Here is a 7,898-nt window from a genome sequence, read left to right as displayed (position 1 = left end):
TGAGTTCCACAGTATGGAGGATGCACAGAAGAAATTTTGGAGGTGGTTGTGTAAAGATCAATTCATAGCAGAGGATGTCCTGTGAGGATCAGAGATTCCGGGTAGGGTGGTAGCCAGGGTTTAGGTTAGAGGCTTATGGAGGGGACAGGTTGTGGACATCTATGTATGTCATAACTAATATCTTGAACTAATTGCACAATGGGTAGCCAATGGCAGATGGGAGAGGCAGGTGAAGTGATGTCATGGACAGTAGCGTAAGGGCTAGTTCACACGGGGACATGGACGCTGATTTTGACAGCAGATTTTGCGGCCAAATCAGCGTCCATACAATGTCCACACTATGTGAACTGCTCCCGCCGCGACCATCGTGGTCGCGGCATTCACCTCCGCTGTCGGCTCAAATGAATGAGCCGACATGGAGGGCGCTGCGGCTGGGCGGAAGCCGTGGCTCATCGCGAGCGGCTTCTGCCCGAAAGATAGGTCATGTCGCTTCTTTTTCTGCTAGCTCGCTAGCAGAAAAAAAAAAGCGAGCAGTTCACATAGGGATACATTGTATGGACGCTGATTTGGCCGCGAAATCCGCTGTCAAAATCAGCGTCCATGTCCCCGTGTGAACTAGCCCTAAGTAGTGCTGTAGTGGCTGCCATAAGGCCCGCAACCCCATTAGGTAACAAGCTCTCTTTACTTAACCGGTTAAGGACCGCCGTACGTAAATTTACGGCCTGCGGTCCAGGTACCTAAAGACCGGACTATTGTCAAAATACGTCCTGTCTTTAGGTACCTTCTTGGCGGGGGGAGGGGTCCGGGGAGGACGGGGGTTAGGTGTTACTAACACCTAACCCCTTCCTCAATAACGTCCAGTCGGAACTGAGTCCGACTGGACGTTTTAACCCTTTCGATCGCGCCGTGAAACATCACGGCGCGATCGAAAGGCATCCGCCAGCAATTGAATCAGATCGGCACCCCCCGCGGCGAGATCGGAGGGTGCCGATAGCAGTAAAAGGTAGTCTGGGGTCTGGCCGGTGACCCCAGACTGCCCGGAGCCCCCACATACCTGGTGATCCTGCCAGGACCTTCTGATGTCAGGCTGTGCGTCTACACAGCCTGACATCCTGCTACGGAATGCCATGTGGGACACCTGCAGGCTGTGTCTCACATGGCATTCTATATCAGCACAGTATTGCTGATTGAAGTGTCCTAAATGGACACATGAAAAAGTAAAAAAAAAATAAAAAAAAAATAAAATGAAGTGTATGAAAAAAATTAATAAAGTAATAAAGCCCAAAAATCCCTTTTTCTCTATAGAAAATGAATTATATAAAAAAAAGAACTAAAAAGTAATAAAAACAATGCATATTTGGTATTGTCGCGTCCGTAACAATCTATACAATAAAACTGAAATAATATTTAATGTACACGGCGAACGCCGGAAAAAAAACCCGGAAAAAACTCGCCGGAAGTAATGATTTTTCGCCGTCTCACCTTACAAAATATACTATAAAAAGTGATCAAAAAGTCATATGCATCCAATAACAGTACCAATAAAAAGCGCAGGTTGTCCCGCAAAAAATAAGCCCTCAACCAACACTGTCAACCGAAAAATAAAAATGTTACGCCTCTCAGAAGATGCTATGCAAAAAACATTGATTTATGTCCCCAAATGTGTTTTTCCTCTGCAGAACTAGTAACACATAAAAAAATAACATAAATGAGGTATCGCCGTAACTGTACCGACCCGCAGAATAAAGGACACATGTTACTTATACTGTACGCTGCATGGCGCAAAATTAAAAAAGTAAAATTCAATGCCAGGATTGATTTTTTTTTTTTAAATCCAGCAAAAAAGGGTTAATAAAATGTATTCAATAAGATGTAGACACCCAAAAATGGTGTCATTACGAAATGCATCTCATCCCGCAAAAAACAAGTCCTTATATGGCCGTGTCACCAGAAAAATAAAGAAAATATAGCATCTAATAATGTGAAGACAAAAGTCCGCAAAAATCGCCAAATTATTAGAACACAACTGGCTGCGGCAGGAAGGGAATATATAAGCTGTGCGAGCGGATATCAGGGGACACCCCATATTTACAGCTTATGAGGGAACGGACACCAGAAGTGACCCCTAAAGTGACTCCCCCAATCATAGGAGCTACTGGGACATAGTACAGAATTTGGTGTCCCCAATGTCCTCCGCACCGCTTATATATTCCCTCTTCGCCATCCGCTGTGCAGTCACATCTGGCATACTAATCCTCACTACACCCCCTGATACATTCTTTGAGGGGTGCAGTTTTCAAAATGGGGTCACTCCTTTGGGGAATCCACTTTTCTGGTACCTTACAGGCTCTACAAACATGACATGGCGTCCAGATACCAAACATCTGAATCTGTACTCCAAAAGCCGCATCGCGCTCCTTCCCTTCTGCGCTCTGCTGTGCGCCCAAACTGCAGTTTATGCCACATGTATGACACTGGTGTACCCGGGATAACGTACGTAATGTCATATGTGGGTATAAACTGATATTAGGGCACAGCCGGACACAGAAGGGAAGAAGGGTTATTGGGTTTTTGGAGCGCAGACGGTTTGGTTTTTGGATGCCATGACACTTTTGCAGAGCTGAAACGCCAGTAACGTGGAATCCCCTGATATGAGATGTTATTTTGGAAACTACACCCCTGAAGGATTTATCCAGGGGTACAGACAGCATTTTTAACCCCCAAGTGTTGCTATAACTTATTATCCATAAATGAATACGAAGCTGATTGTGAAAGGTGAAAATGACCATTTTTCCAGGAATACGTCCTTTCAGTGCGTAATATGTTATGCCTGACTTGTATCAGAGATGAACGCTCTGAAAGCTGTTGTGCCCAAGATACCTGCTTAACAGTTTTTGGAGTGTCTCTGCTGACATAAGTCGGGCACAACATGTTGCACACTGAAATGGCAAATCAGTAAAATTTTCATTTTTAACTTCTCTATCAGTTGCGATTTCATTTCTGGAAACTAAATAAATGCAACACTCAAGGGTTAAAAAAATCTCGCTACACCACTTGATAAATCCCATCAGTGGGCTAGTGTCCAAGATGGGGTGACATGTCTGCAGATTCCACTTTATTGGCAATTCAGGGGCTTTGCAAAAGTGGCATGGTGTGCTCCAAAAACCAATATAGCGCTCCTTCCCTTCTGTCCCCGGCTGTGCCCAAACAGCCATTTATACCCACATATGGCATTAAGTCCGTTATCCGGGGTACACCAGTGTCATACATGTGGGCATACACTGCTATTTGGGTACCCAGCAGGGCGCAGATGTGAAGGAGCAATATGTGCTTTTGGAGTGCAGATTTAGATTCTTCGTTTTTGGACACCATGTCACATTTGCAGAGACCCTAAAATTGCCCCTACAAAATGGGGTCACTTCTTGGTGAATTCCAGTTTACTGGCACCTCCAGGGCTCTGCAAAAACAACATGGTGCCCAGAGGGTCCCTCTAAATCTCTACCCCAAAAGCTAAAACGCACAGTGGTCCTTCCCTTCTGAGCCCTGCTGTGTGCCCAAGCAGCAGTTTACACCCACATATATAATTTTTTGCCCCTCGGGATGGCCCCTTAATAGTTTTAGGAGTGTAGGTCTCTGACAACACAAAGTGGGTGCAACGTATTGGGCACTGAAATGGCATATTTTTAAAAATTTCAATTTTCATTTTGTACATTAATTTTTGGGAAGCATTTTAGGCTCAAAATGATAATACCCCTTGATACATTCCTTGACAGGTGTAGTTTCTAAAATGGGGTCACTTTTGAGGGGTTTCCACTGTATTGGTACTTTAGGGGCTCAGCAAATGCGACATGGCACCTGAAAACTATTCCAGCAACATCTGCCCTCCAAAATCCAAATAGCGCTCTTTCCATTCTGAGCCCCAACATGTACCCATACAGCAGATTATGGCCACATATGGGGTATTGCCGTGTTCAGAAGAAATTGTGTAACAAACTTTGGGGGGATTTTAATTCTTAAACTATTTGCAAAATTAAAAATATGGCGCTAAATGGACGATTCATTGGGAAAAAAAGTAATATTTCATTTTCACGTCCCAATGTTAATAAAATCTGTGAAACACCTGTGAGGCCAAAATACTCACTCTACCCCTAGATAAATTCTATGAGGGGTGTAGTTTCCAAAATGGGGTCACTTTTAGGGGGTTTCCACTGTATTGATACTTTAGGGGCTCTGCAAATGCGACATGGGATCTGAAAAATATTCCAGCAAAATCTGCCCTTCAAAAGCCAAATAGCCCTCTTTCCATTCTGAGCCCCGCCATGTTCCCATACAGCAGATTATGGCCACATATGGGGCATTTCTGTGTTCAGGAGAAATTGTGTAACGAACTTTAGGGAGCTTTTTCTCCTTTATCCTCTTGTGAAAATTAAAAATTTGGGGCTAAATTGACAGTTTGTTGGAAAAAAAGTAATTTTTCATTTTCAAGGCCCAATGTTAATAAAATCTGTGAAACAGCTGTAGGGTCAAAATGCTCACTCTACCCTTTGATATATTCTGTGGGGGGTGTAGTTTCCAAAATGGGGTCACTTTTAGGGGGTTTCCACTGTATTGGTACTCTAGGGGCTCTGCAAATGAGACATGGCACCTAAAATTATTCCAGTAAAATCTGCCATCCAAAAGCCAAATAGCGCTCCTTCCATTCCAAGCCCCGCCATGTTCCCATACAGCATACTATTGCCACATATGGGGTATTGCCGTGTTCAGGAGAAATTGTTTAACAAACTGTGGGGGGCTTTTACTCCTTTAACCCCTTGTGAAAATGAAAACTTTGGAGATAAAGTGACATTTTAGTAATTTTTCATTTACACATCCCAATGTTAGTAAAATCTGTGAAACAACTGTAGGGTCTAAATGCTGACTATACCCCTTGATGAATTCTGTGAGGGGTGTGGATTCTAAAATGGGGTCACTTTTGGGGGATTTCCATTGTTTTGGTACTCTAGGGTCTCTGCAAATAAGGCATGGCGCCTGAAAATTATTCCAGCAAAATCTGCTGTTCAAACACCCAGTGTCGCTCCTTCCCTTCCATGCACTGTCGTGTGCCCAAAAGTCAGTTTATACCCACATGTGGGGTATTTCTGTGCACGGGAGAAATTGCACAATAAACTATCAGATGCATTTTCTCCTTTAACCCTTTGTGAATGTGTTAATTTTAGGTCTAAATGAATGTATTAGTGAAAAAAAATGAAATGTCTAAATTTCACTGCCATATTATTTTTATTCTTATGAAATGCTTAAAGGGTTAACAAACATCCCAAATGCTGTTTTGAATAATTTGAGGGGTGCAGTTTTGAAAATGGGGTAATTTATGGGGGTTTCTATTATACAGGCCTTTATAATTACTTTCAGAACTGAAGTGGTCCCTAAAAAATTGGTTTGGAGAATTTTCTTGTAAATCTGGAAAATCGCTGTTACACTTTTAAGCCTTGTGACGTCCAAAATAAATTAAAAGACAATCAAAAGATGATGCCAATATAAAGCAGAGATATGGGAGATAATATTTATTCATGTATTTGGATGGTATGACTATCTGCTTGAAAAGTAGAGAATTTCACATTTTGAAAATTGCAATTTTTTTCAAATTTCCATCAAATTTCCTAGTTTTTTTTATAAATAAATGCAAAAATATTGATTAGTGTTTACCACTAACATGAAGTATAATGTGTTACGAAAAAAACAATCTCAAAATCATTTTTGTAAGTTAAAGCGTCTCAAAGTTATTGCCATTTAAAGTGACACATGTCAGTTTTGAAAAAAGAGGCCTGGTCTTTAACATACTTTTGGGCCTGGTCCTTAACCGGTTAAAGATCCCCGTTCCTGCACACTGCTGTCTCAGCTTCCCCTTCTGCTCTCTAGGGTCCTGTGCCTCCCATATTATGTTGTGGGGCCCCCTGGAGGGAAGAAGTGGAGGCGGGTGTGAGCAGGAGTGGCAAGAGTATTTTTTGAGCGAACCCCAACAAATACTGCTATTATTATACTCTGGGGTCTCTTCAGACCCCAGAGTATAATGATCGGTGGTCTATAGGAGGTGAGCGAAGGTAAAAGCCAGTGGCACTCATCTCTCCTACACTCCAGCGTGATTCTCTGCTGTCTTTGGGCCTCTATAGTGACATCACAGATGTCAAGTGGTGCAGGCGACACCATGACACATAATGACATCACTTGTTAGACAAAGGCATAAAAAAAGTTTAAAGCTGAGGGGCCACATGGTGGCTCAGTGGTTAGCACTGCAGCCTTGCAGCGCTGGGTCCTGGTGTTCAAATCCCACCAAGAGCAAAAAAACATCTGCAAGGAGTTTGTATGTTCTCCCCGTGTTTGCATGGATTTCCATCCCATATTCCAAAGACATAATGATAGAGGTAATGATAGGGAAAAAAAAGGTACTATTCCGTTATCGGGCCAGCAGCAGCGCATTTCAGCACCAGCTTTCGGGACAGCAGTTCAGTTCAGCAGCGGGAATTACAATGACATCCGAGGACTGCTGGCCCGATGCTTGTGCCCAGTAGCCAGTACATCAATGACCCCCCCTCCATCTCCTCCTCCTTCCAGTGCTGCCCCCCAGCTCTCCTTACATCTACCCCGTACCCTCTCCCCGCCACATGACTAAGCCGATGCTGGCCCGATGATAGAGGCCGTGCTTGTGTGTAGTAGGCAGTACATCGATCGATGCCCTCATCCTCCTCTTCCTTCCAGTGCTGCCCCCCAGCTCTTCTTACATCTGCCCCGTACCCTCTCCCTGTAATAGGCCTCACCGTAAATCTTGAGCAATGAATGCTACTAGATAGCCGCCGGACGCTGCAGAAAGTTTGTCCCTCCGGCTCGCTGTAGCTCACCGTTCCTATAGTCGGCGTGTTTCTTGTCAGGGCCTGGATTGAGCCCCGGTGTCTTTCCTTTCGGTCTCGGTACTAGCGCTGAGGTGAGGCCTAGTCGTGTGGCGGGGAGAGGGTACGGGGAAGATGTAAGGAGAGCTGGGGGGCAGCACTGGCAGGAGGAGAAGGATGGGGGAGGGGGGTCATCGATGTACTGGTTACTGGGCACAAGCATCGGGCCAGCAGTCCTCGGATGTCATTGTAATTCCCGCTGCTGAACTGCTGTCCCGAAAGCTGCTGCTGAACTGCGCTGCTGCTGGCCCGATAACGGAATAGTACCAAAAAAAATTACATTGTGAGCTCTATGTGGGGCTCACAATCTACATTAAAAAAAACAAAAGTTTAAAGCTAAGACCCCACATTGCAGAATGCCTTTCTTTGGAGCCAGAACTTCACTCTTTGTTCTAGATAATTGTCCCTCACTACAGAAAAAGTGTCAGATTTTCCATGCATTGTATACTAATTTTCTGGCATACAAGGTCCTGATTTATTTGGGCTTTGCACAAAAAATTCCAACTTTTGACTATTTTGCACCAGCCACATGGACATGCACTAACACATTCATCACAAAGTCTGAGTCATACACAAACACAACATGGTATGCAATGCAACCTAAGCAGCAACGGGTTATAGTGAGCCCAGTCATGTCACTGGGCTGAGCCGCAACTCTGTCATACTACATGCGTAGTGTGAACAGTGGCTATCTCCCCGGCATAGCTATACAGCAGTTCATATGGATAGAGGTGACAGTGCAGTTCTCTCTGTGTCCATCTTACATAGGCTGTACACTTGGTATTTTTCCATAGACTTGCCTGTAACCTTGAAAAAATAGTCTATTGAACCCTCAGGCATTGTGTAAGTGCTACAGCTGTGATTGTGTATTTTTCTCAGGTTGTGCAGGTGAAATGTACTTTTTAAACGGGTTTTGCATTGCAGCTTTGCCGCACAGCACACTAGCGCAGCATGTGA

The sequence above is a fragment of the Leptodactylus fuscus genome, chromosome 5, assembly GCF_031893055.1.
Source record: "Leptodactylus fuscus isolate aLepFus1 chromosome 5, aLepFus1.hap2, whole genome shotgun sequence".
In the NCBI taxonomy this organism is placed as follows: Eukaryota; Metazoa; Chordata; class Amphibia; order Anura; family Leptodactylidae; genus Leptodactylus; species Leptodactylus fuscus.
Note: the sequence above shows the minus strand (reverse complement) of the source record.